This window comes from Hordeum vulgare, chromosome 5H, assembly GCF_904849725.1.
Source record: "Hordeum vulgare subsp. vulgare chromosome 5H, MorexV3_pseudomolecules_assembly, whole genome shotgun sequence".
Taxonomy (NCBI): domain Eukaryota; kingdom Viridiplantae; phylum Streptophyta; class Magnoliopsida; order Poales; family Poaceae; genus Hordeum; species Hordeum vulgare.
The window spans coordinates 70654071-70674362 of NC_058522.1; positions in this window are offsets into that span (position 1 = coordinate 70654071).

Consider the following 20292-nt stretch of genomic DNA (forward strand, 5'->3'; position numbering starts at 1 on the left):
CTTGGCAAAGCCTCCATTGTGTCGACTTAAGATCTCATGGAGAGTCTTTTGTCCTTGTACACATGTCATGAGACCTCTGTCTAGCTGTGCCTTTAGCGAACAGTTTTCCTCAAGGATAGATGTCAGTTCACTACTAGAGTTAGTAGTGCAGGTATCAACATTAATGATAGGTGAGGAGTAGGCCTTAGCTAGAGTGTCAAGGTAAGTAACCTTAAGTGCCTCAAAGCTCTTTGTAAGAACAGTGAGTTTCTCTTCATTGTCTTTGAGAGACAAGGATAGACGCTCACAGTCCTTAGAAAGGGAAGCATGAGAGTTCACAAGTCGGTCTTTATCATTTAGTAATTCTTTGCACACAGATTCAGCCTTTTTCAAGGAGGCAAGATCATTAGCATGTTTATCAAGGTTTTCACCTACTTTTGAGCATAGAGCATCGTTTTGTGCTTCCTCATACAGGACTTTCTGCTCAAGGATTTCATTTCTTTCCTTCTCCTCAATGACGAGGGTTTCGAGTTCCTCGATGGTATTGGTGTGCTTACTCACCATTTCCATAAGTATGCGAAACATAGTGAGCTTCTTTCCTTTAAGAGAGCACATAAATTTGTTTATTTTAGCAAACATGGGATGATCTAAGTCATTTTCCTCATAGTGATCTTCCGCATCAAGATACTCATCAGATGGAGTAGAAACTAGACTGAAGGAGTTTAACCGTGAAGTTACCTTAACCTTATCATGGGAGCTTTGGTCTTCCTCATCCCCCATTACAGTCTTTGCCATCAAACACTTGTGAGCGTTGCCCTTGTAGTCCTTCATATAGTTGTAGTGAACAACATCACCACTTTTGTTGACTAGCCTCAAGGTGTTTTGTGTATCCTGAGCTACTCTGGCAACTCCACCAACATCTTCTGGATCTGATTCTTCTTGTGCAATCATTGCTCTTCCATATGTCCTCTTGAACTTGGAGTTCATAGGGTTTGACAACTTCTTCTTTACAAAGGTATTTGGAAACCTTGGTTTGTCTTCTCTCTTCTCATAAGGGCAGTCATTGGAGAAGTGGTTGGTTTCCTCACAGTTATAGCATTTCCTTACCTTCTTCTTTGGGAATCTTCCCTTGAACTTTCCTGCACTGAACTTCTTTACAAAGAGAGCAATGTCCTCATAAGATGGGCTTTCATCAGAGTCAACATCATCACCATCTTCGCAGTCATCATCACCCTCTTCTTCTTCACTTTCTTCTTCGTCACATTCATGCTTGGCTTTCAAAGCAAGATTGATCTTTGATGTTGAAGTGCCATGCATGGCTAGATGCTTTGTTGCATTTGCCTTTGACTCTTCGAATAATTGGAAAGTGGATATGATGTCATCTGGAGTCATTTCTTTGAAACCATGGTGCTGCCTCATGTCCCATACCATTTGATGGTGATACGGAGCAAGAGCATGAAGTAACTTGTCCACAAGAAATCTCTTGGTCAGATTGAAACCATTTTGCGTCTTGTCACAGTCACATGACTCAATGTCTGCGGCGAGAGTCATGAGCCGTTCTAGTAGTTGCTTGGGAGATTCACCCTTTTCCATACAGAAATTTTGTAATTGCCCCTTGGCAATTTCATATTGAGAAAGCCGAAGAGTGGAGGTACCGGTCTTGGTCCTTATAATGCTATCCCACAGTTCCTTGGCACTTGTGATGTGAATGTAAGGTCTTCGTTGCTTGTCATTCATTCCTTTTCTTAGCTGGAAACCCGTCCATCTCGCTCTAGGGCGGTTAAGCCACAAGAATAGAGCACGAGGCTCTGATACCAATTGAAAAGGATCGAGATGGACCTAGAGGGGGGGGGGTGAATAGGTACAAATCCAAATTTTAATAATTACTTAGCAATTTTAGGCAAAAGTGCGGAATATGAGTGTAGGCCTAATAATTGCTACGACAAGGAGTAAGCTATTTAGAGTGAAGTAAGACAAGCGGTAAACAATAATCAAATACAAGTATGTAATAAGGATTAACACAAGTAGAGAGTTAGGGTTAGGAATAACCGAAACTCCAAGAGAGACAAGGATGTATCCCGATGTTCACTTCCTTGGAGGGAAGCTACGTCACCGTTAGAGGGGCGGATGTTACCACGAAGGCACACCAACGCCACGAAGGCTCACCCTATTCTCCCTTTGAGATAACTCCACGAAGGCGTTTCTCAACCACTAGTGGTAAGCCTTGAGGTGGCTTCCAAACCTTCACAAACTTTCCGGGGGAAATCACAATGGTTTGATTCCTCTCCGCAGACTCCTACCGCCTAGGAGTCTCCAATCTCCAAGAGTAACAAGATCACGGGGATTGCTCAAAACTTGCTCAAATCACAAATCACTTTGGTGGAAAGGAGGAGAGGGAGACGATCTATCTTTTGATTGGAACAACACTCAAAGGGACTCACAAATGCTCTTGGGATCTAGGATTTGGTGTAGACAAGAGTGAGTGAGAGGAAAGGTGTTCTTGGATGTATTCTAGCTGTGTTGAACACACTTTCACGAGGTGGGAGAAGAGTATATATAGTGGGGAGTGAAAAACAGCCGTTGGGGACACTTTAAGTCACACAGGGTCCGGACGTCCGACGGTTGCTGGAAGTCCGCGCGTCCGCGAGGTGTCGGACGTCCGACAGGGGTCGATCGTCCGAGGCCTGTAGATATGACAGAAAATACTGTGAATTGAACAGCGGCCGGACGTACGGAGAAGACCGGAAATCCGAGTTATTCGACTCAACTTCTTCTGGTGGGAGGTTCCGGATTTCCGTAGGGGAATGGATGTCCGGCCCTCGGACGTCCGGAGGGAGCCGGAAATCCGAGTTATAGAGCTCATGTTCTACTGGTGCAGGGCTCCGGATTTCCGGGGCTGGTCGGACGTCCGGCCCTCGGATGTCCGGAGGGAGCCGGATTTCCGAGTTATATGACTCCCAAACTTCTGGTGAAGGGCTACAGGTTTCCGAAGCCTGCCGGTCGTCCGGCCCTCGGATGTCCGGAGGGAGCCGGATTTCCGAGTTATATGACTCACAAACTTCTGGTGAAGGGCTACGGATTTTCGAAGCCTGCCGGTCGTCCGGCCCTCGGACGTCCGGAGGGAGCCGGATGTCCGAGGCAATAGACTTGTTTTGAGATAAGAACAGAGTGGAGAATATGTGGTATTGGGTATGACAGTGAAGATGTGGTATGAGCAAGTTCATCGCAAAACCTGTGATCCCCTCTTAATAGTGCGGGATCCCTATACTCAATATCAGTAAACTCAAAAGAATAGTCTACATCATCTTTTCTTAATCCCGAGCCTTCTCGAAATATAAATCCCAATCTTCTCAGACAACCTTTGGCACATAATTCTCAATCTACTAAAGTACTTGCCATCCTGAGATACACTCAACAAATAGGATTAGTTTCCTATGTATGTGTTGTCATTAACACCAAAAGTCGATTAGGGGCATAGCATGCACTTTCACCAGCAGACGTAAATCCCAAGTAACTCAGAGAATATAGCTATGCTTCCCTGGCAACGGCGCCAGAAAATAGTCTTGATAACCCACAAGTATAGGGGATCGCAACAGTTTTTGAGGGTAGAGTATTCAACCCTAATTTATTGATTCGACTCAAGGGGAAGCGAAAGAATATTCTCAAGTATCAGCAGCTGTGTTATCAATTCAACCACACCTGAAAGATTTAGTGTCTGCAGCAAAGTATCAGTAGCAAAGTAGTATGATAGCAGCAATAGCAATAGTAACCAATAGCAGCAAAGTGACAGCAGTAGCAACAGGGTAACAGTAGCAGCAGTGACAGCAGTAGCGGCAAAGTAACGTAGCAAGGACCAGTAGTAAAAGACTCGTAGGCATTGGATCGGTAATGGATGATTATGCCGGATGCTATTCATCATGTAACAGTTATAACACAGAGAGATAAGTAACTAGCTCCCGTTCGTCAATCTAATGTAGGCATGTATTCCGTATGTAGTCATACGTGCATAGGGAAAAGAACTTGCATGACATCTATTGTCCATCCCTCCCGTGTCAGCGGGGTCCTAATGGAAACTATGGGATATTAAGGTTCTCCTTTTAATAAAGAACCGGACCAACGCATTAACACTTGCTGAATACATGAACGTGGTTCCGGCTATTGTCACTCCGGGGTTGCCGGGTCATAACACATAGTAGGTGACTACAACTTGCAAGATAGGATCTAAAACACACATATATTGGCGACAACATAATAGGTTCAGATATGAAATCATGGCACTCGGGCCCTAGTGACAAGCATTAAGCATGGCAAAGTAGTAGCAACAACAATCTCAGAACATAGTGGATACTAGGGATCAATCCCCGTCAAAACTAACTCGATTACATGATAGATCTCATCCAACCCATCACCGTCCAGCAAGCCTACGATGAGATTACTGACGAACGGTGAAGAGCATCATGGAATTGGCGATGAAGGAAGGTTGATGATGACGATGGCGACGATCTCCCCTCTCCAGAGCCCAGAATGGACTCCAGATCTGCCCTCCAGATGAAGTACACGAGGTGGCGGCGCCTCCGTATCGTAAAACGTGATAATCCTTCTCCCTGATTTTTTTCCGAACGAAATAGACTATATAGAGTTGAGGTTGGAGGCGGTGGAGCTTTGTGGGCCCCACAAGCCCGTCACGCGCGGCCAGGGGGGGGGGGGGGCGCCTGGTGGGCTTGTGGGCTCACGGCTCCACCTCTCCCATTGATTCTTGCGCCAGTATTTTTCATTAATTACAGAAAAATTCTCCGTAAATTTTTAGGCCATTCCGAGAACTTTTATTTCTGCGCAAAAACAACACCATGGCAATTCTGCTGAAAACACCGTTAGTCCGGGTTAGTTCCATTCAAATCATGCAAATTAGAGTCCAAAACAAGGGCAAAAGAGTTCGGAAAAGCAGATACGACGGAGACGTATCACTTCTCTTCTTCAAACATAGGCCTTTCACAAGGTCTATCCACTCCACAAAAATTAACATTCTTATATAAAACTTCATTTTCAGAAATTGGATCATGCATATTGCAATTATCAATTTATCATTAACAATTTCATTTTCTTTGCAAATCTCTTTAAAAGGTTCATGATGCTTGATCCAATTCTCCTTAGGCATACTAAGATGTGAAGCAATAGATTTGAGGAAATCAACAAGGAGGTGAGAATCAAGCCCAAACTTAGCACTAAACTTATTAAAGCTTGCAGTTTCAACAAAGGCCTTAATGCAATCATACTCATAATTTATACGTGACTCTTTACCTTTGCCGATCTCCCAATCTTCAGTATTGCGTTGAATTCTTTCAAGGAGTTCCCATTTAGCATCAAGTTGAATTCTTTCAAGGAGTTCCCATTTAGCATCAATCCTTTTGTTTTTGAAAGAACCCATAGAGGAAGCATCGAGCCAGTCTTTATCGTGTCGAGAGAGCCACACATAGAAATTAGTAATAATAATATCTTTGGGGAGCCCATGGTTAGGACATTTTAGCATTAAAGTTTTCAGTCTCCCCCAAGCTTGAGCTATGCTCTCTCCGCCATGAGGATAGAAATTATAAACATAATTCCTATTCTCATGGACTTCATGAAGAGGATAAAACTTGGAGTAAAAGCGAGACAGAATCTCTTCCCAATCCCGTAGGTGAGAATCATCTAGTAGCATATACCATTCAAATGTTTTTCCTTTCAGTGACAAGGCAAATAATTTCCTCATGATTCCATATCTTGTCAAACCTGAAATATTAAACAACTTACAAAGTTCTGTAAGTTTCAACAAATGATCACTTGGACTGACAGTTCCATCTCCTGCAGAACAATCCTTCCTAATTATTTCAATTATCCCAAGTGGTAATTTGAATGGGATACATTCAATAGGTGGAGGAGACTTTTATACCACGAGTGTGGTAAAGCGGCCTTCACCAAGTAGCGATCTAAGAGTGCAGTTTTCCATAAGCCTAACTAGTAAAAATAAAAAACAAGAAATGAAAAGATTTAATTGCAAGATCTAAAGATATACCTTCAAGAACTCACCTCCCCGGCAACGGCGCCAAAAATTGTTGCGTAACATAGTAAATTCAAATTTTCCTACGCCAAACAAGGATCTATCTATGGAGAAACCAACAATGAGTGATGGGGTAGAGCATCTTCATACCTTTGAAGATCGCTAAGCGGAAGCGTTACTAGAACGCGGTTGATGGAGTCGTACTCGCAGCGATTAAGATCGCGGTCGGTTCTGATCTATGTGCCGAATCACGACACCTCCTTGTTCAACACACATACAACCCGGTGACGTATCCCACGCCTTGATCCAGCAAGGAGGAGGGAGAGGTTGAGGGAGAGCTCCGGCAGCACGACGGCGTGGTGGAGGTGGAGCTACGAGGTATACCGATAGGGCTTCGCCAAGCACTGCGGAAGAGGAGGAAGAGGAGGAGCAGGGCTGCACCGAGAGAGAGAGAGAGATTTCGTGTGTCTCAAATCAGCCAAAAGCTCCACTATATATAGGGGGAGAGGGAGGGGGCGCACCCCTTAGGGTTCCCATCCCAAGGGGTGTGGCAGCCCCATCTAGTGTGGGAGGTGGCGGCCAAGGCAAGGGAGAGGAGGTGGTGCACCCCAGATGGGCGTGAGGCCCATCTGCGCTAGGGTTTCCCCCCTTCCCTCTCTTGCTACGCCTTGGGCCTAGGTGGGAGGCACACTAGGCCACTCTGGGCTGGTTCCCTTCCACCTTTTGGCCCATGCTAGCCTTTGGGGCTGGTGGCTCCTCCCGGTAGACCTCCGGAACCCTTCCGGTGGTCTCGATACATTACCGGTGTCGCCCGAAACAATTCCGGTGACCAAATCCTCACTTCCTATATATAATTCCTTACCTCCAGACCATTCCAGAACTCCTTGTGACGTCCGGGATCTCATTCGGGACTCCGAACAACCTTCCGTAACCTCGTACACTATTTCCCTATAACCCTAGTGTCATCGAACCTTAAGTGTGTAGACCCTACGGGTTCGGGAGACGTGCAGACATGACCGAGACATCTCTCCGGCCAATAACCAACATCGGGATCTGGATATCCATGTTGGTTCCCACATGTTCCACGATGATCTCATCAGATGAACCACGATGTCAAGGATTCAATCAATCCAGTATGTAATTCCCTTTGTCCATCAGTATGATACTTGCCCGAGATTCGACCGTCTGTATCCCTATACCTTGTTCAATCTCATTACCGGCAAGTCTCTTTACTCATTTCGTAACACATCATACCGTGGCTAACCCCTTAGTCACACTGAGCTCAATATGATGATGGATTACCGAGTGGGTCCAGCGATACCTCTTCGTCACACGGAGTGACAAATCTCGGTCTCTATTCGTACAAGTCAACATACACTTTTGGAGATACCCGTAGTGCACCTTTATAATCACCTAGTTACGTTGTGACATTTGGTACACCCAAAGCACTCCTACGGTATCTAGGAGTTGCACAATCTCACGGTCTAAGGAAATGATACTTGACATTAGAAAAGCTTTAGCAAACGAACAACATGATCTAGTGCTATGCTTAGGATTGGGTCTTGTCCATCGCTTCATTCCCCAATGATGTGATCCCATTATCAATGACATCCAATGTCCATGATCAAGAAACCATGATCATCTATTGATCAACGAGCTAGCCAACTAGAGGCTTACTAGGGACACATTTTGATCTATATATTCAAAGATGTATTACGGTTTCTGGTTAATACAGTTATAGCATGAATAATAGACAATTAACATGAACTAGGAAATATAATAATAACCAATTTATTGTTGCCTCTAGGGCATATTTCCAACAGTCTCCCACTTGCACTAGAGTCAATAATCTAGTTCACATCACTATGTGATTGCAATGAATCCAACACCCGTACAGTTTTGGGTTTCGATGATGTCTTGCTTGTGAGAGAGGTTTATTAGTCAACGGGTTTGAACCTTTCAGACCTATGTGTGCTTTACAAATCTCTATGTCTTCATATAGATACTGCTACCATGCACCATTTGGAACTATTCCAAATGACCCCTCCACTATACGAATCCGGTTTACAACTCATAGTCATCCGGAATAGTGACAAAGATTGCATCGACGTAACTCCTTTACACATAACTCTTTTAATCACCTGCATAATCGAGAAAAATTCCTTAGTCCACTCGCTACTAAGGATATCTTTGACCGCTGACGAGTGATCCATTCCTGGATCAGTTCTGTACCCCTTGACTGACTCATGGCAAGGCACACTTTAGGTGCGATACACAACATAGCATACTTATAGAGCCTACGACTGATGCATAGGGGACAACATTCATCCTTTCTCTTTCTTCTGCCGTGGTCGGGCTTTCGAGTCTTACTCAAAATTCACACCTTATAACACAACCAAGAACTCCTTCTTTTGCCGATCTATTTTGAACACTTTCAAAACCTTGTCAAGGCATGTATTTTGTTGAAAGTTCTATTAAGCACTTTGATATATCTCCATAGATCTTGATGCTCAATGTTCAAGTAGGTCATCCAGGTTTTCCTTCGAAAAACTCCTTTCAAACAACCCTTTTATGCTTTCCAGAATTCCTACATTATTTCCGATCAACAATATGTCAACCACATATACTCATCAGAAATTCTATAGTGCTCCCACTCACTTCTTTAGAAATACAAGTTTCTCATAAACTTTGTATAAAACCAGAAACTTTGATCATCTCATCAAAGTGTATATTCCAACTCCGAGATGCTTGCTCTAGTCCATAGAAGGATCGCTGGAGCTTTGCATACTTGTTAGCACCCTTTAGGATCGACAAAATCTTCTGGTTGTATCCCATACAACCTTTTCCTCGAGCAAACCGTCGAGGAAACAATATTTTGACATCCTGTCTGCAAGATTTCATAAGTGATGCAGCAATTGATAACATAATTCCAACAGACTTTCAACATCGCTACGAGTGAGAAAGTCTCATCGTAGTCAACTCTTTGAACTTTGTCGAAAACACCTCTGCGACAAGTCGAGCTTTCTTAATGTTGACTTTTCACCATCATCGTTTGTCTTACTTTTAAAGATCCATTCACAGTTAATAGTATTATGACCATCAAGTGGTTCTTCCAAAGTCTATACTTTGTTTTTCATACATGGATCCTCTCTCGGATTTCATGGCCTCCAACCATTTTTTGGAATCCGGTCCCACCATCGCTTCTCTATATCTTGTAGGTTCATTGTTGTCCAACAACATGACCTCTAAGACAGGATTACCGTACCACTATCTAGTAATACACGTCCTTGTCCACCTACGAGGTTTTGTGAGTGACTTGATCCGAAACTTCATGATCACTATCATAAGCTTCCACTTCAATTGGTGTAGGCGCCACACGAACAACTTCCTGCGCCCTGCCACACACTAGTTGAAGTGATGGTACAATAACTTCATCAAGTATCCATCATACTCCCACTCAACTCTTCCGAGAGAAACCTTTCCTCGATAAAGGACCCGTTTCTAGAAACAAACACCTTTGCTTCCGAATCTGAGATAGGAGGTATACCCAACTGTTTTGGGTGTCCTATGAAGATGCATTTATCCGCTTTGGGTTCGAGCTTATCAAGCTGAAACTCTTTCACATAAGCATTATAGCCCCAAACTTTTGAAGAAATGACAGCTTAGGTTTCTCTAAACCATAGTTCATACGGTGTCATCTCAACAGAATTACGTGGTGCCCTATTTAAAGTGAATGCGGTTGTCTCTAATGCCTAACCCATAAACGATAGTGGTAATTTGATAAGAAATATCATAGTATGCACTATATCTAATAGGGCACGACTATGACATACGGACACACCATCAGACTATGGTGTTCCAGGTGGCATGAGTTGTGAAACATTTTTCACGTGAAACAATTTTCATGTTGTCTTAAATGTTTGACAAACTCGTAACTCAGATATATATGTTTACCTCCACGATCACATCATAGACATATTATCCTCTTGTCGTGATGATCTTCAACTTTCACTCTAAAATTAATCGAACCTTTCAATAATTCAGATTTGTGTTTCATCAAGTAAATACACTAGTATCTACTCAAATCATCTGTGAAGTAAGAACATAATGATATCCACTGCGTGCCTCGGTACTCATTGGACTGTATACATCAAAATGTATTACTTCCAACAAGTTACCTTCTTGTTCCATCTCACAGGAAAATGAGGTCTTTAGTCATCTTGCCCACGTGGTATGATATGCATGTCTCAAGTGATTCAAAAATCAAGTGAGTCCAAATGATCCATCCGCATGGAGTTTCTTCATGCGTTTATACCAACAGGCATGGTTTGCATTTCTCAAACGTTTCAAAAATGAGTGAGTACAAAGATCCATCAACATGGAGCTTCTTCATGCATTTTATACCAATATGACTCAAGCAGCAGTGCCACAAGTAAGTGGTACTATCATTACTACTTTGTATCTTTTGGCAACAATATTATGAACATGTGTATCACTACGACCAAGATTCAACAAACCATTCATTTTAGGTGTAAGACCATTGAAGGTATTATTCAAGTAAACAAAATAACCATTATTCTTTTAACTGAATAACCGTGTTGCAATAAACATAATCCAATCATGTCTACACTCAACGCAAACACCAAATAACAATTATTTAGGTTTAACACTAATCCCGATGGTAGAGGGAGCGTGCGATGTTTGATCATATCAACCTTGGAAACACTTCCAACACACATCGTCACCTTGCCTTTAGCTAGTCTCTGTTTAATCTGTAGCTTTCATTTCGAGTTGCTAATAGTTAGCAATCGAACCGGTATCTAATACCCTGGTGGTACTAGGAGTACTAGTAAAGTACACACCAATATCATGTATATCCAATATTCTTGTGTTGACTTTGCCATCCTTCTTATCTACCAAGTATCTAGGATAGTTCCTCTTCAGTAACTGTTCCCCTCATTACAGAAGCACATAGTCTCGGGTTTGGGTTCAATCTTGGGTTTCTTCACTAGAGCAGCAACTAGTTTGCCATTCAATGAAGTATCCCTCCATGCCCTTTCCCTTCTTGAAACTAGCGGTTTTACAAACCATCAACAATTGATGCTCCTTTTCGATTTCTACTTTCGCGGTGTCAAACATCGCGAATAGCTCAAGGATCATCATATCCATCCTTGATATGTTATAGTTCATCACGAAGCTCTAGTAGCTTGGTGTCAGTGACTTTGGAGAACTATCACTATCTCATCTTGAATATCAACCCCCACTTGATTCAAGCGATTGTAGTACTGAGACAATCTGAGCGCATGCTCAACGATTGAGCTTTTCTCCTTTACTTTGTAGACAAAGAATCTTGTCGGAGGTCTCATACCTCTCAACAAGGGCATGAGCATGAAATCCTAATTTCATCTCTTGGAACATCTCGTATGTCCCGCGACGTTCGAAGCGTCTTTAGCGCCTCAATTCTAAACCGTTTAAGAAATATGCACTGAACTATCATGTAGTTATCAAAAACATGTATGTCGGATGTTCGCAACATCCACAGATCACGCTTGGGGTTCAGCACACTCGTATGTCTCCTGCCGGTTGTCATACTCATCAACATGCAAGTCGTGAATCCTATTACAAGAACATGATCAATCTCATACATCACACATGTAACATCACATTCTTTTGGCCATATCACATCACATGGCATACCCTACAAAAATAAGTTAGATGTCCTCTAATTGTTGTTGCAAGTTTTACGTGGATGATTTGGGTTTCTAGTAAGAACGTTTCTTACCTACGTGACAGACACAACGTTGATATGCCAATGCTATTTACCCTTCATGAGGACCCTCTTCATTGAATCTGATCCGACTAAAGTGGGAGAGACAGAGACCCGCTAGCCACCTTATGCAACTAGTGCATGTCTGTCGGTGGAACCAGTCTCACGTAAGAGTACGTGTAAAGTCGGTCTGGGCCGCTTCATCCCACGATGCCGCCGAATCAAGATAAGACTAGTAACGGCAAGCAGTTGACAAAATCAGCGCCCACAACTTTTGTGTTGTACTCGTGCATAGAATCTACGCATAGAACCTTGGCTCAAATGCCACTGTTGGGTAACGTAGTAAATTCAAAATTTTCCTACGCCATACAAGGATCTATCTATGGAGAAACCATCAACGAGTGATGGGGTAGAGCATATTCACACCTTTGAAGATCGCTAAGCGGAAGCGTTACTAGAACGTGATTGATGGAGTCATACTCACAGCGATTCAGATCGCGTTCAGTTTCGATCTATGTGCCGAATCACGACACCTCCACGTTCAAGACACGTACAACCCGGTGATGTCTCCCATGCCTTGATCCAGCAAGGAGAAGGGAGAGGTTGAGGGAGAACTCCGGCAGCACGACGGCGTGGTGGCGGTGGAGCTATGAGGTATTCCGACAGGGCTTCACCAAGCACCGCGGAAGAGGAGGAAGAGGAGGAGCAGGGCTGCACCGAGAGAGAGATTTCGTGTGTCTCAAATCAACCAAAAGCTCCACTATTTATAGGGGGAGAGGGAGGGGTGAACACCTTTGGGTTCCCACCCGCAAGGGGTGCGACAGCCCCATCTGGTGTGGGAGGTGGCAGCCAGAGCAAGGGAGAGGGGGGTGGCGTACCCGAGATGTGCGTGAGGCCCATCTGCGCTAGGGTTCCCCCCTTTCCCTCTCTTGTTGCGCCTTGGGTCTAGGTGGAGCACACCAGCCCACTCTGGGCTGGTTCCCTTCCACCTTTTGGCCCATGCTAGCCTTTGGGGCTGGTGGCCCCTCCCGATGGACCCCCGGAACCCTTCCGGTGGTCCCGGTACGTTACCGGTGTTGCCCAAAACAATCCCTGTGACCAAATACTCACTTCCTATATATAATTCTGTACCTCCGGACCATTCTGGAACTCCTCATGACATCCGAGATCTCTTCCGGGACTCCGAACAACCTTCGGTAACCTCGTACACTATTTCCTTATAACCCTAGCATCATCGAACCTTAAGTGTGTAGACCCTACGGGTTCGGGAGACGTGCAAACATGACCGAGACATCTCTCTGGCCAATCACCAACAACGGGGTCTGGATATCCATCTTGGTTCCCACATGTTCTACGATGATCTCATCGAATGAATCACGATGTCAAGGGTTCAATCAATCCCGTATGCAATTCCCTTTGTGCATCGGTATGATACTTGCCCGAGATTCGATCGTCGGTATCCCTATACCTTGTTCAATCTCGTTACTCGCAAGTCTCTCTACTCGTTCCCTAACACATCATCTCGTGGCTAACCCCTTAGTCACACTGAGCTCAATATGATGATGGATTACCGAGTGGGCCTAGAGATACCTCTTCGTCAGATGGAGTGACAAATCCCGGTCTCGATTCGTACAACTCAATAGACACTTTCGGAGATACCCGTAGTGCACCTTTATAATCACCCAGTTACGTTGTGACGTCTGGTACACCCAAAGCACTCCTACGGTATTCGGGAGTTGCACAATCTCACGGACTAAGGAAATGATTCTTGACATTAGAAAAGCTTTAGCAGACGAACAACACGATCTAGTGCTATGCTTAGGATTGGGTCTTGTCCATCACATCATGCCCCAACGATCAAGAAACCATGATCATCTATTGATCAACGAGCTAGCCAACTAGAGGCTTACTAGGGACACATTGTGCTCTATATATTCACACATGTATTATGGTTTCTGGTTAATACAATTATAGCATGAATAATAGACAATTACCATGAACTAGGAAATATAATAATAACCAATTTATTATTGCCTCTAGTGCATATTTCCAACAGAAATAGCTTGATGTCTACGCACACTTCTATTCTTGTAGACTATGTTGGGCCTCCAAGGGCAGAGGTTTGTAGGACAGTGATACGTCTCCAACGTATCTATAATTTTTGATGGTTTCATGCTATTATCTTGTCAAACTTTGGATGTTTTGCATGCCTTTTATATATTTTTTGGGACTAACTTATTAACTCAGTGCCAAGTGTCAGTTCCTGTTTTTTTCCATGTTTTTGACCCCTTCCAGAGGAGGATTTTGAACGTAGTCCAAACGGAATGAAACTGCCAAAAAGATTTTTTCTGAAACAGAAAAAGATCGGGAAGCCGGAGAATCAGGGCAGGGGGCTTGCAGGGACCCCACAAGCCCCCTAGCCGCGACCAGGGGGGCCCGCGCCTCCCTGGCTTGTGGGCTCCATGGGCCACCTCTGTCCTAGGTTTTCCGCCTATATATTCCCTAAAATCCCAGAAAAAAATCAGGAGATCTTCGAAAGTTCTTTTCCGCTGCCGCAAGCTTCTGTCTCCGCAAGATCCCATCTGGGGCACGTCCTGGTGCCCTGCCGGAGGGGGGATTCGGATACGGAGGGCTTCTTCATCAACACCATGACCTCTTCGATGATGCGTGAGTAGTTCACCATAGACCTACGGGTCCATAGCTAGTAACTAGATGGCTTCTTCTCTCTCTTGGATCTTTAATACAAAGTTCTCCATGATCTTCATGGAGATCTATCCGATGTAATCTTCTTTTGTGGTGTGTTTGTCGAGATCCGATGAATTGTGGATTTATGATCAGATTATCTATGAATCTTATTTGAGTTTCTTCTGATCTCTCTGATGCATGATTTCATATCCTTGTAATTCGCTTCGAGTTGTGGGTTTTGTTTAGCCAACTAGATCTATGATTCTTGCAATGGGGGAAGTGCTTGGTTTTGGGTTCATACCGTGTGATGACCTCACCCAGTGACAGAAGGGGTAGCGAGGCATGTATCGTGTTGTTGCCATCAAGGGTAAAAAGATGGGGTTTTCATCATTGGTTTGAGATTATCCCTCTACATCATGTCATCTTGCTTAAGGCGTTACTCTCTTCGTCATGAACCCAATACACTAGATGCACGCTGGATAGCGGTCGATGTGTGGAGTAATAGTAGTAGATGCATAAAGTATTGGTCTACTTGTCTCGAACATGATGCCTATATTTATGATCATTGCCTTAGATATCGTCATGACTTTGCGCGGTTCTATCAATTGCTCGACAGTAATTTGTTCACCCACCGTAATACTTGCTATTTTGAGAGAAGCCTCTAGTGAACACTATGGCCCCCGGGTCTACTCCACACCATATTTTCAGCCTTACACTTTTTCTTTGTTGCACTTTCCGCCTTCATATCTCACTTTGCAATCAATCTTGAAGGGATTGACAACCCCTTTAAAGCGTTTGGTGCAAGCTCTTTTGTGTTTGCGCACGTACTCTGGACTTGACGAGATTCTCCTACTGGATTGATACCTTGGTTCTCAAACTGAGGGAAATACTTACTGCTCCTGTGCTGCATCACCCTTTCCTCTTCAAGGGAAAAACCAACGCAAGCTCAAGAGACGATAGAAGGATCTGTGGCACCATTGCCAGGGAAGAACTTTTGTTGGCGTAGCAGACAACAAGAATTTCCCTCAAGTGGATGACCTAAGGTTTATCGAACTCAGGGAAGTAGAGGTTGAAGATGGTCTCTCTCAAGCAACCGTGCAATTAAGAAACGAGAAGTCTCTTGTGTCCTCAACACACCTAATACAATGGTAAATTGTATAGGTGCACTAGTTCGGCGAAGAGATGGTAAAATATCGGTGATAGGTGTGGCAAAGCAAGGTAATATAAATCTGAAATAAAAATGGCAGCAAGGTAGCAAGTGACAAAAGCGAGCATAAACGGTGTAACAATGGTGAGAAATAGGGCCTAGGCTTCATACTTTCACTAGTGGCAACTCCCAACAACATTAACATAGTCTAATCACATGATATTTCCACTAAAACATGGAATGGAGACGTACTCGTAGGTCATTCCTTTGTGATCAAGAGAAGACGATAATTATGCAGGGCTACAAAAGCACACCTGAGAGTTCGTAGTTCTCTCTATGGATTTCCCAATGTCACCGCAGCCATCCAAAGAGAGTACCACAATCACCACAACGTATCTCAAGGATAATCAAAGACAAGCACCAAGAAACTCTCAATCTTCAATCAATTCAAAAAAGAGGAAATCACTCATGAAAATATTCTTGTAATCCATGTCCAATAGACCACGGTCACCATGGTGTCAGGGATTATACTAGATAAGATCAAGTGAGTACATCAATCCAATACATAGAAGAAGGGGAAACATCATGTGATCACTCTAGATTAACATAGCCCATGATCACAATTAAGATCACATCATGACAGAGAGAATTAACCACATAACTACTGTAGAAGACCTCATCCCCGAGGAGGAACTACTCCCGCTTCATGGAGGGAGGAAGCAACGTCGATGGAGATGAATCCGGGGGCACTTCCCCGTCCCGGCAGGGTGCCGTCACAGGAATTCGGGTCCCCCGAAACTTGTTGGCGATGGGGGCGGAGATCGGAATTGCTTCTGGAGCAAAGGGTTCCAAAATCAGCGTTTCCTCCACGGGGTAAAAATAGGAGCCAAGGTAGGGCACCAGAGGAGGTGGCCCCCACCCAGGCGACCTGTGGGCGCGGCGAGGGGCCACGCCGGGCCGGGAGACCGCCTGGGAAGCCCCTCGCTCCCCTTTGGCCCATCTTTGGTGATCTAGAAGCTTCTGTCATGCTGATTTTTATATATTTTCTCGGGATTTTTTGGGCTCTGGAAATTTGGGTAAAAGCCCGTGCAAAAAAGACATCATCACACAGAAATTGGCACTGGGTGCATTGAGTTATTAGGTTAGTCTAAATATGTGTAAAAACATATATAAGTGTAGCGAAACATATAGCAATGTCACCGGAAAGATCATGGAACAAGCAGAGATTATAGATACGTTTGGGACATATCAGTTGGGCCGAAAAAGTTTAAGAACCCGCGGATGAACGAGTGGGGGGCAAGGAGAAACCTCGCTCTACGTGAGTGGTGAGGAGGACTCGCTCACCTTCTCATGGCTCCGGCTTGACTTCCCCCTCTGGTAACCTCCAGGAATCGTCGGCTATCAATCCATCGTGGACGAGGTTCAGAACATCTACCTCCTTGACAATTGACGGGAGAAAATCCGCTTGGATCCAGCCCGGCGACACCGGAGCTCAAGCACCCGACGGGTTCTTGGTGCCTCCTCCCTTCTTGGCCCGCTCAAGCTTCCCCATCTTCGATTTTGTCATCTCGACGGTGGTGGCAGAGACAGATCTAGGCAGAGCTCGAGAGGCAGAGGAGATGGAGAAAATGAGGAGATTGAGAAGGATTACTGTTCCAACCCTAGCACTGGCTCGTTTTATAACTAGTCGAGTGAGTCACTGACCTATGGGCCCGCAAATCTCCGTATATCCCGATATCAGAGGGAACACGATATGTGGCGATAAGGAAAACACGATTATCGAGGCATCGGGCTCTCGTTTACTCCGGTTGTTGCATCATATCCGTGCGGCGCACACTTACCAAATTTCGAATCCCGTGAAATCCAGGCCTGACATAGCGACCCGTCACATCAAAAGATCATGTTGATCACTCAGACCAGTTTTCACTTTCAAATTCACTCGGAAGTATTTCAAGACAGAATCGGTCAGGGTGTATGGAAAATAGTTCAATCGACGCCTTTCCACTCGAACCCTTGATATACGTTCAGAGTTCGGCATGTTCGACAAAATATGCATAGGCCCCTTTCCACTCGAACCCTGATCCATTCGGGGGCTAATGATGGGGATATGTACCTAGGGTAGGGTCATAGGCCTGACCTACAGGTCCTACCCAAGGGCACAACATTAAGGACTTACATATTTCAAGGAAGATTCCGACTGACTCGCCATGAGTCACTCGGTAGAACATCCACTCGGATATTTGCTCTATCCACTCAATAGAAGACTTCCACTCAGAAGAATATGAAGCGAGTCGACCGCAGAAGTTCAGAAGTCATTCCAGGGAGGCCAAATGGCAGGCATTCAACTAGTCATTATAAGTAACATTTATTACATCCGTTATCAGTAACACACACCTTTCCCTTCATTACTCGAACCCTTCGTTGCATGGGCCTTTATGAGGGGTAGCACACTCTATATAAGCCACCCCTCCCCTCTGGCACAAGGGTTCGCACCCCATGTAACACACACTCCACACACAAGAGCTCCTGAGCACTGAGACGTAGGGTTGTTACCTCCACAAGAGGGGCCTGACCTCATACATCATGTGTACAAGCTTGCCGTAGCTAGGACTCCGCCCTCTCCTTTCATACCCCTCGCCTCTACTGTCAGATTCATTCCCACGACACGCGTCATTGTCATTACTCCTCCATGAGGGCGACTCTCACTACACCATCGACGACCATCAAAGAAGCCATCATCGCACACAAGCGTCCAGACTACCCATGCCAAACAATCAACCACACACGCGAGCGACCATGCTACTCCGACTTTGTTGAAAAGCATTGCACGAAAAACTGTTGGCTTGCGTCGAGCTAACATCGAACCCGACCACCCACCTCGCATCATCGTCATCGCCGGGTCCACCTCAACACCTGCAACTTCAAAGAGACAAACTGAGGTACGGCGATCCCTCAAACACGCTAGAAGAGACCGACTACCACATCATAGCCTCATTCGACCCGAAGCTGTCATTGTTGCCACGTACAGGAAGCTGCACAAACGTTCGCATTACCGAACGGGTGATACGTCCATTTTGCATCATGCTTTCATGTTGATATTTATTGCTTTTTGGGCTGTTATATTACTTGTGGTACCATATTTATGCCTTTTCTCTCTTATTTTGCAAGGTTTATTTGAAGAGGGAGAATTCAGGCAGCTGGAATTCTGGACTGGAAAAAGAGCAAATCCTAGTCCACTATTCTGCACATCTCCAAATGCCCTGAAAATTTACGTGGATTTTTTCTGGAATATATTAAAAATACTGGGCGAAAGAACTACCGAAGGGGGGCCACCAGAGCCGCACAAGCCCCCACTCCGCCACCACCCCCCTGGTGGCGGTGGGCAAGCTTGTGGGCTGCTTGAAGGCCCACTAGCCCCCCTCTTTTGCTATATGAAGCATCCTGGTCTGGAAAAATCAATCGGGAGCTTCTTCGTTGTTTCGCCGCCGCCACGAGGCGGAACTTGAGCAGATCCAATCTAGGGCTCCGACAGGACGATCCTGCCGGGGAAACTTCCCTCCCGGAGGGGGAAATCGTCCCCATCGTCATCACCAACACTCCTCTCGACGGAGGGGAGGCATCTTCATCAACATCTTCATCAGCACCATCTCCTCTCCAATCCCTAGTTCATCTCTTGTAACCAATCTTCGTCTCGCAACTCCGATTGGTACTTGTAAGGTTGCTAGTAGTGTTGATTACTCTTTGTAGTTGATGCTAGTTGGATTATTTGGTGGAAGAGTTTATGTTCAGATCCTTGATGCTATTCATTACACCTCTAGTCATGATTATGATTGTCTTGTGAGTAGTCACTTTTGTTCCTGAGGACATGGGATAAGTCATGCTGATAATAGTCATGTGAATTTGATATTCATTCGGTATTTTGATATGATGTATGTTGTCTTTTCCTCTAGTGGTGTTATGCGAACTTGACTACATAACACTTCACCATATTTGGGCCTAGAGGAAGGCATCGGGGAGTAGTAAGTAGATGATGGGTTTCTGGAGTGACAGAAGCTTAAACCCTAGTCTATGCGTTGCTTCGTGAGGGGCTGATTTGGATCCACTAGTTTAATGCTATGGTTAGACTTTGTCTTAATTCTTCTTTTGTAGTTGCGGATGCTTGCGAGAGAGGTTAATCATAAGTGGGATGCTTGTCCAAGTAAGGGCAGTACCCAAGCGCCGGTTGTAACATCCCAAAATTATAAATTTTTGGAATGTTAATATAATAATTAGATTGATTGTTTGTTTGTTTGCTGAGTGACTGAAACTTGTGTGAAATTTGAAACTTTTTGAAACTTTTGAATGAGAGGGAATAAAATGACTTTCCCCTTCTCCGGTGAATTCAAATTCAATCTTTGAAAAGCAAAGAGAGAAGATGACATGACTTCTTCAACTATAAAGAATTTGAACGGAGATATTTGCATTGAATTCTTTTGCATTTCCATTCGTTTCCTTCGTGCAAGAAATGCCGGGAAATACATTCTACAGAGCGGAGGAACATGACCCTCAAACCCATGGGCATTTTGAAAGTTATTTGAACCCTCAAACTTAGAGGGTCATTTGAAAAATATTTGCAAAAAGAAATAAAACAAATTTGGGAATTTCTGAAAAAACATTTTTTTAAAGTTTTTATTTTTGCTT